General features: G+C 42.2%; 1 pseudogene; it reads right to left on the bottom strand.

Moving 5' to 3' along the window:
• Nucleotides 1–9,272: 9,272 nt before the first annotated feature.
• LOC102776188 (heat shock 70 kDa protein 1-like) overlaps nucleotides 9,273–9,441 on the bottom strand; it is a 7,543-nt pseudogene continuing 7,374 nt past the window's right edge.

Below are 9,441 nucleotides of genomic sequence, written 5' to 3'. Positions count from 1 at the left end.
AAAAAATTACCAATAATCATCCCACAGATGTAATATTATCTACAGCTACTCTTAGTACCATTGATGTTAAGTTAGACTCTTTTTCTCCAATCGATCTTTCTGAGTTAACATCAATAATTACTTCCTCCAAACCATCAACGTGTCTTTTAGACCCCATTCCTACAAAACTGCTCAAAGAAGTCCTGCCATTGATTAATTCTTCGATCTTAAATATGATCAACCTATCTCTAATAATCAGCTATGTACCACAGGCCTTCAAGCTGGCTGTAGTTAAACCTTTACTCAAAAAGCCATCTCTAGACCCAGCAGTCTTAGCTAATTATAGGCCAATCTCCAACCTTCCTTTCATATCAAAAATCCTTGAAAGAGTAGTTGTCAAACAGCTAACAGATCATCTGCAGAGGAATGGTTTATTTGAAGAGTTTCAGTCAGGTTTCAGAGCTCATCACAGCACAGAAACAGCTTTAGTGAAGGTTACAAATGATCTTCTTATGGCCTCTGACAGTGGACTCATCTCTGTGCTTGTCCTGCTAGACCTTAGTGCAGCATTCGATACTGTTGACCATAATATCCTATTAGAGCGATTAGAACATGCTGTAGGTATTACAGGTACTGTGCTGCAGTGGTTTGTATCATATCTATCTAATAGACTCCAATTTGTGCATGTAAATGGAGAGTCCTCTTCACACACTGAGGTTAATTATGGAGTCCCACAGGGTTCAGTGCTAGGACCAATTCTGTTTACATTATACATGCTTCCCTTAGGCAGCATCATTAGAAGACATAGCATACATTTTCACTGCTATGCAAATGACACGCAGCTCTATCTATCTATCTATCTATCCATGAAGCCAGATAACACACACCAATTAGTTAAACTGCAGGAATGTCTTAAAGACATAAAGACTTGGATGGCCACTAACTTTCTGCTTCTTAATTCAGATAAAACTGAGGTTATTGTACTCGGCGCTGAAAAGCTTAGAAATATGGTATCTAACCAGATTCTTACTCTGGATGGCATTACCTTGGCCTCCAGTAACACTGTGAGGAACCTTGGAATCATTTTTGACCAGGACATGTCCTTCAACGCACATATTAAACAAATATGTAAGACTGCGTTCTTCCATTTGCACAACATCTCTAAAGTTAGAAATATCCCGTCTCAGAGTGACGCTGAAAAACTAGTTCATGCATTTATTACTTCCAGGCTGGACTACTGCAATTCATTATTATCAGGAAGTCCTAAAAACTCCCTGAAAAGCCTTCAGCTAATCCAAAATGCTGCAGCAAGAGTACTGACAGGGACTAGAAAGAGAGAGCATATTTCTCCTGTTTTGGCTTCCCTTCATTGGCTTCCTGTTAAATCCAGAATTGAATTCAAAATCCTGCTCCTCACATACAAGGTCTTAAATAATCAGGCCCCATCTTATTTTAATGACCTTGTAGTACCATATCACCCTATTAGAGCACTTCGCTCTCGCTCTGCAGGCCTATTTGTTGTTCCTAGAGTATTTAAAAGTAGAATGGGAGGCAGAGCCTTCAGTTTTCAGGCCCCTCTTCTGTGGAACCAGCTTCCAGTTTGGATTCAGGAGACAGACACTATCTCTACTTTCAAGATTAGGCTTCAAACTTTCCTTTTTGCTAAAGCATATAGTTAGGGCTGGACCAGGTGACCCTGAATCCTCCCTTAGTTATGCTGCAATAGATGTAGGCTGCCGGGGATTCCCATGATGCATTGAGTTTTTCCTTTCCAGTCACCTTTCTCACTCACTATGTATTAATAGACTTCTCTGCATTGAATCATATCTGTTATTAACCTCTGTCTCTCTTCCACAGCATGTCTTTTATCCTGTCTTCCTTCTCTCACCCCAACCGGTCGCAGCAGATGGCCGCCCCTCCCTGAGCCTGGTTCTGCTGGAGGTTTCTTCCTGTTAAAAGGGAGTTTTTCCTTCCCACTGTCGCCAAAGTGCTTGCTCATAGGGGGTCATATGATTGTTGGGTTTTTCTCTGTATCTATGAAGCGCCTTGAGGCGACTTTTGTTGTGATTTGGCGCTATATAAATAAAATTGAATTGAATTGAATTCTCGATTAAGTGGCCCATTCACAGTCTAGTCAAGCACAGTCCTAATGGCAAAAGGTCCATCACCTGCACTCCGGATGACCTCCAAAGGTTCTAGAGCTCTGGGCATATTCATGCCAATCAAAAGCTCCACATTGGCCTTAATTTCTGGCAAATGAACATGCTTCAAATGTGGCCAGTCATCCAGGTCCTGTTGATTTGGGATGTTACCAATATCTACTGGCATTTTATGCTGAGTGAAGAGGTTAGGCATATCACAGTGCATGTCACTATCCAATCCAGCAACTTCAAGTTCAGGTACAATGAAACTGTCTGTAACCCAGTGTGTTTACACAACTCAGTAATGCACTACAATATTGTTATTGTTAATTGTGATTCATCATTACTCTGTTAATCACTGAGTTGATCAAAAATAAATCAATAATAAAAGATAAATACTATAAATATAAGAATAAAACCCAAAGAGTATATTTAACACCCCTACTGGTTAGAAAGGAACAAGCCCCGCCTTCCCCTGCTCTGTACCGTCACGTGCTCAGACACAGAGAGAGACGGAGGTGCACGAGACCATCGCTGATTTTCACCGCCAAGCTTTTTGCTGGAAAATAACTATTAACTTGATAAATTGAGCAAATATCCATACCGGAGATCTGCATGGACCTTGGAGAAACGGACCTGATTTGTTGTGAACATTTTGGACCTTGAAACCATCGCGGTGAGTCAGAAGTTGTTAAGCTAACCTTGAAGCTAAAAAGCTAACAAGAAGTTAACGGGGAATATAATGGCCCAATTTCAATGTTGTAGATCTGCACGGGAGCGGATGAAGTGGACAAGATCCTCTCTGAGAGTTGAACATTAGAAGTGTGCTGGTGAGTTAAACTGGGACTGGGTGAATCAGGCTAATTGAAAAGCTAACTAGCCTGTTGCTTATAGCTGTAGCTGACCACGTTTTCACTGTGGGAGAACACACGGGGTTTCCCACGGAGTTCAGCCATTCTGAGCACTCAGCTTGTGTGCTGATGATATTCTAGTATTATTTGTTGAATATTAAATGCACTAAAATAAGATGGTGGAATAGGTTAATGTTGATCTTAAAGGTCATGAATCTACTTTATTTTTGTTACATTTGATGCTCGAGCGGCACTGGATAGATGTCCGTGTGTATTCTTACTGTGCTGATAGCGTTACCACATACTGTAAAACTATAGCCTGTGGGTTTTGTATATTCTTTTGGTAATTTTATTCTGTACATTGAGTGTATATAATATATTGCTTCATTGCTTTACACTGCATAGCAATGCTCCTGTAATTCAGTTAAAGGGCAATACTGTAAAAAAATGATCTACCATAGTTTATGGTTTATTTCTGATTTCTGATAGAAATGTGTACCTTGATGATGAATAAGCTGATTGTGATTTAAAAATTGCATTCATGATTAAGATGCACTGTATAGACTATAGTTAGAAATTAGAATTAATGTTTTGTGCTTGTTTTGTTATAGCACTTGCATTATTTACACATATGGCCATGTATATCATTAGAGTGTGAACTGAATTAGTAATAGTCCTGTTGTTTACAGGCTAGGTTTTTTTTTTTTTTTTTTAAATGGGATCGTGAGACCTGGATTTCTTCCTGACGAGGAAGATGGCGAGCCTTTCCCTTTGAACCGAACCACAGCCATTCCGAGTTGGCCCAGAAGGGCAGGTTGCTTTTCTCTCACGAACAATTGCAACAGTGCGGTAGGACGAAATCGCACCAATCACAGACTTTTGACCTATTGGATTTGACTTGACTGAACACTGACTATTAAGCCGGCAAGACTGACATATCTGAGCTCAGATAGGATTCTGATTGTTATTATTATTGCTGTCACTGTATTTTATTTTATGTTTTCATTTCTGTTCATGAAATGCTGTTAAATTGTTGCTAAATAGTTTCATACAATTCATAGCAACTTTGCCTGTGGTTCCAGTCATTCTTCTCCATGCAACACACTTTATCCCTCCTACGAATCTAGCTATTGGCCCATTCTCTCCATCTTACTTGAACTTTCCCTACCCTATCCTGTACTTGGCTACAGAAAGTGGCGAGCCAGCCAGGAGGGTTTGCAGAGTTGTTAGTCCACCCAAAATTTAATAAAACATTTAAGAGTGCCTGGAGCTTCACAGTGACTTGTTTTTTTCCCCACTGGTACTTTTACGTGTCCTAACAATGGAAGTTGTGAAAACAGAGAATGTTAAAGTTCAAAATGCTGTCTTGGTCAGTGGTTTAACTAACACAGACATTGATAAAGAAATAATTGAGTTTTTAGAAGCTTTTGGTCCTGTCAGTAGGCAGATTGAGCTACCAACTGGTGGTCAGATTATTGTGGAGTTTCAACACGAGGCTACTGCTAAAGAACTAGAGAAAAGATACTTGCCTTATGACAGACCTTGCACTTTGAAACCTGAAGTTGTCTATCACATTCAAGACCTAGCCAGTGCGTATAGCATTGAAACCAGCGCATCAGCTACTGTAACTTACCTGTCACAGCTTAAAGATGTGGCACCATGAAGCAACCGATCGTTTAAAGACCTTTTGATGGATGAACTAGCTAAAATTGGGGAGTCATTGGGAGGGGATGTCCACACAGTTAAGCCTTCCACTGAACAAGAGCCAGTGCCCCACAGTGATGAGGCCCTACCTTCTCCCCCTTTAACACCCAATAGCAACCATGTAAGTGCCTTGAATACTCACCCACCAGCAGAGGCTGAGAAACAAACCCCTCAGATTCCCACTAACCTTCTAAGCACACCTGAAGTGCAGTGGGTTATTGTAGAGCACATTGTTAAAAGCAGTGAAGTCGTTCCCCCACCAAACTCGCAATACAGACTGAAACCTTTTTCAGGAAGAGTTCCACATCCTCCTTTCGAAACTGACTATGACACTTGGCGCAGCAGCGTAGAGTTTTGCCTGACTGATCCCTTGCTCACCCAAACTCAAGTTGTGCGAAAGATTGTTGAAAGTCTTTCACCCCCTGCAGCGGACCTGGTGAAAGCTCTTGGTCCAAAAGCAAACCCCAAAACTTACCTTGAACATCTTGATTCTGCCTATGCAACTGTAGAAGACGGTGACGAACTCTTTGCTCGCTTCTTAAACACCAATCAAAATGGAGGTGAAAAACCCTCACATTACCTGCAAAGATTGCACACAGTGTTAAACCTAGTCATAAAAAGAGACGGAATTGCTCCTAGTGACATCAATAAACAGCTCCTGAGACAGTTTTGTAGAGGGTGTTGGGACAGCTCATTGATTGCAAAACTTCAACTTGAACAAAAGAAAGACGACCCACCTCATTTTGCAGAGCTACACCTCCAACTACGCACTGAGGAGGACAAACAGGCAAGTAAAGCAACCCGCATGAAACAACATTTGGGGATCCAAAAGACTCGTGTTTATTCTAACGTGCAAACCACACGCTCTCAAGGTAGGAACGATTATGAGCATGAACTGGACAGCAATTCGTCTGACCTCCAGAAGCAAATTGCTGACCTCAGGTCTCAAATCGCACAGCTCAGAGCGGACAAAACAGAGAAAAGATTGCAGAAACTTCAAAAGGAAGCAAAAAGGAACACAAGTACCAAAACTCAGAACAAGCTGGAACAGATACCACAAATTGCTGCAGTGTCAACCAAACCCAAACCTGGATACTGTTTCAAGTGTGGAGAAGATGGTCATATCGCTTCCAGCTGTAGTAATGATCCCAACCCAGCATTAGTAGCAGCTAAAAGGAATGCCCTCAGACAAAAGCAGCGAGAATGGGAAATATCCAGACCAGTTTATGAGTCCTTTAATTTAAACTAGAATGAGCCCCTGTCACGGGACAGATGGGTGCTAAATCTGAACCAAGTCCCACTAAGAAAAAGACAACAAAAGCCCAATGTGAAACAGCTAATGTTCACTCAGTGCCTAAACTTCCCAAAAGAGTTGTGGGTAGAAAATGCACAGCCAGAGTTGTTATCAACGGCGTTGAATGTAGTTGCTTGCTCGACTCAGGCTCTCAAGTAACCACTATTGCCAAATCCTTCTATCAAGAACACTTACCTGATCATCCTATAAAACCCATCAGTGATCTCCTAGAGGTCGAAGGTGCGAATGGTCAGACAGTCCCTTACTTGGGATACATTGAGACGAGTATCATGTTCCCAAAAGATCTTGATCAGTCAGAGCTTGAACTATCTACCCTTGCCTTAGTTGTCCCTGACATTCGCTCAAACTCAGACACGCCTCTACTAATTGGTACAAATACACTTGACCCCTTATATGAGCATCTTTGTGAGAGCACCTTACCTGACTTTAAGGTACTCCCTTATGGATACCAACAAGTGCTAAAGACATTAGCATCCAGAAAAAGACAAACTGACAGTGGCAAGATCGGCTTGGTAAAACTTCAAAGTAGAACCCAAGAAGTCCTTCCTGCAAATCAAAAGCTACTAGTGGAAGGTTTTATGCATGCTAGCCACGCTAAGCCTGAACAGTGTGCACTTATTGAACAGCCCACTACCGGCTCCCTACCTGGTGGTGTGTTTGTAGATTGTTGCCTTATATCTCTGCCAAAGCACGGACCTTATAAAGTTCCTGTGTTGCTGAGAAACGAGACTAACCACGACATTACATTGCCCACTAACTGTGTAATTGCTGAGTTAGTTGCCCCTGACTGTGTCATGCCATGTCCTGAGCCTGAGAAAGGTGACCAAAAGGTGTCTGCAACATGTAACTCTCAGCAGACTTCAACCTCAAGACCCCCTCTCAGTTTCGACTTTGGTGAATCACCACTATCTGAAGAGTGGAAAGAGAAGATAGCTGAAAAGCTAAACACCTTCTCTGATGTTTTCTCACACGATGATCTTGATTTTGGGCATGCTACACATATAAAACATCACATCAACTTAAAAGACGAAACCCCCTTCAAACAGAGATCTCGCCCGATTCATCTCCATGATTATGAGGCAGTTAAAAAGCACTTACAACCCCTCTTAGATGCAGGCATAATCAGAGAATCTGAATCTCATTCTCATCACAGATAGTGGTGGTCCGCAAAAAGAATGGTGATGTGCGGTTATGCATTGATTTTAGGAAGCTTAACTTGCAGACCATCCGCGATGCCTATGCCCTGCCAAACTTAAAGGAGTCATTTTCTGCTCTTGCAGGATCTCAGTGGTTCTCTGTGATGGACCTTAAGTCAGGGTACTATCAAATCGAGATGTGTGAAGAAGATAAGCCAAAGACAGCCTTCGTGTGCCCCTTCGGCTTCTACAAATTTAATTGTATGCCCCAGGGAATAACAAATGCCCCAAGCACTTTCCAAAGGCTTATGGAAAAGTGTATGAAAGACATCAATCTGAAAGAAGTGTTAGTCTTTTTGGATGATTTGATAGTCTTTTCCAGTTCCCTTGAAGATCATGAGACCCGACTCATTCATGTTCTTGAGCGACTCAGAGAGTACGGGCTGAAACTCTCGCCCGACAAATATCGTTTCTTCCAAACATCAGTCCGTTATCTAGGCCACATTGTATCTAGAGACGGCGTAAAGACGGACCCCGAAAAAACTGATGCACTCAAGACCTGGCCGAGACCCCAAACCTTAAAAGAACTCCAATCGTTTCTTGGTTTTACCGGTTATTACCGGAGATTTGTCAAAGATTACTAAAAAAATTGTCAAGCCCCTCACCTCTCTCACAGCTGGCTATCCTCCGAGACGAAAGCATTGTAAAAACCCACCCAGTGATCCAAAGTATCTTAACCCCAAAGAACCCTTTGGTGATCGTTGGGGACCAGAGTGCCAGAAATCGTTTCAAACTATTATTGAAAAACTCACCACCTCACCAATCCTTGGGTATGCCGATGCAAAGCTACCTTACCTGGTACACACAGATGCCAGTACAACCGGACTTGGGGCAGCTCTTTATCAAGTGCAGAATGGAACCACACAGGTTATAGCCTATGCAAGTTGTGGTCTATCCCGTAGTGAAGCTAGATACCCCACCCAGAAGTTAGAATTTCTAGCTTTAAAGTGGGCCATAACTGACAAGTTTCATGACTATTTATATGGGAACACATTCACAGTCATCACCGACAATAACCCATTGACTTACCTTCTGACCACAGCAAAGCTTGATGCCACGAGTTATCGTTGGTTGGCTGCATTGTCCACCTATAACTTTGACATTAAATACAGAGCTGGGAGACAAAATCTTGATGCAGATGGACTATCTAGGAAACCACATGACAAACCTGAAGACGATCCAGTTTTTATTGAGGAATGTCAACGCATTGACAAGTTCAGATTCCATCTCTTGTCCTCAGTCAAAGATGTCGAGCTCCAACTTCATTCTGATACTGTGATGGCAACCTGTCAAAGACATATGGCCTTGGACCAGACTGAACCCTCTTGTGCTCTAGTCCAGTCACTTGCCATGTCTGCAGTTGCAAATTCCAGACATGTTTCAAGAAGAAGGCAGTGATAACAATCTCCTAGCTTTACCGATCTGATCTTGTCAACCTGCAGAGAAAAGATCCAGCCATTAGTAAAGTCATCAAGCTGCTGGCAGCTGACTCACGTCCACCAGCCAATACTAAGTCTGAGTCTCACGATGTTCTCTTACTTTTAAGGGAGTGGAAACGTCTTGACCTCCAAAATGACTTACTGTACCGGAAACGCTAGTTGGGGCCAGAGACCTTGTTGCAGTTAGTCCTTCCTGATTCCTTACGCCCTATAGTTATGCTTAATCTTCATGACAACATGGGGCATTTAGGGGTCGAACGCACACTGGAACTCATTCGGTCACGTTTCTACTGGCCAAAAATGGCAATTGATGTCGAAAAGAAAGTGAAAGCTTGCGAGAGATGAGAAATCCCTCTTTCCAGACACGTGGCCAAAGCACACTGTGGCGTAGATGAAGAAGGCAAATGCGTATGCGCGAAGATATTTTTCATTCTCTGCGCATGCTCAGAAAGGATGTGGAAAGGACTCTTTGGATTTAATTAAATGTGTGCAATAAATTGAAAATATCACTATTATTTAACATTAAAACAGTTTAGAATTAATTAAATCAAATTTAAAAATATTAATTACACACATAAGATTAACAATTTTAAGTATATTGAACATAAAACTATGAATTAATTTTTAAAAAGCCCATGTTTTATTTCTTAGAGTGTGGTGTTGCGTTTGATCAGGGCCGTCATGACCCCTCCGGGCGCCTCGATGCCCAAGGACAGAGGTGCCACATCCTGCAGCAGCAAGTCCTGAACGTTGCCCGAGGTGTCGCCCGAGAGGATGGCGGCCTGGACGGCGGCGCCGTAAGCCACGGCCTCGACC

The sequence above is a fragment of the Neolamprologus brichardi genome, chromosome 4 (genome assembly GCF_056152115.1).
Source record: "Neolamprologus brichardi isolate AB-2024 chromosome 4, ASM5615211v1, whole genome shotgun sequence".
In the NCBI taxonomy this organism is placed as follows: Eukaryota; Metazoa; Chordata; class Actinopteri; order Cichliformes; family Cichlidae; genus Neolamprologus; species Neolamprologus brichardi.
This window is presented reverse-complemented; position numbering and strand designations above follow the sequence as displayed.